At 31.1% G+C, this 305-nt stretch overlaps 1 protein-coding gene across 1 annotated transcript in view; it reads right to left on the bottom strand.

The window, feature by feature from the left end:
• Positions 1-305, bottom strand: part of LOC119584951 — a 7,647-nt gene that overhangs the window by 6,476 nt on the left and 866 nt on the right. The window lies entirely within an intron of this gene.

Here is a 305-nt window from a genome sequence, read left to right on the forward strand (position 1 = left end):
CTTAAAAAGGGAGGAACGAACAAGAAATAATAAAAACAAAGATAGTTATTTAAAAAATAATAATAAAAAAAAATAAGAATAACAAAAAATGCATAAGTAAATCTAAACACAAAACGAACAAAAAAAGTAACATTCGTTTCAAACCCAAAAAACGAACATAAAAATCTTACGAATCAGAAAAAAATAGATGAAAGTATGAATAGGTCGTTTAAAGGCCCGTTATATCGCGGACTTCCCTAAGCCTCGCGAGGGCCTAGGGAATCCCACAGGTAAGGAATATACCGTTATGTTCATAAACGATGCAT

This window comes from Penaeus monodon, chromosome 19, assembly GCF_015228065.2.
Source record: "Penaeus monodon isolate SGIC_2016 chromosome 19, NSTDA_Pmon_1, whole genome shotgun sequence".
NCBI classification, from domain to species: Eukaryota; Metazoa; Arthropoda; class Malacostraca; order Decapoda; family Penaeidae; genus Penaeus; species Penaeus monodon.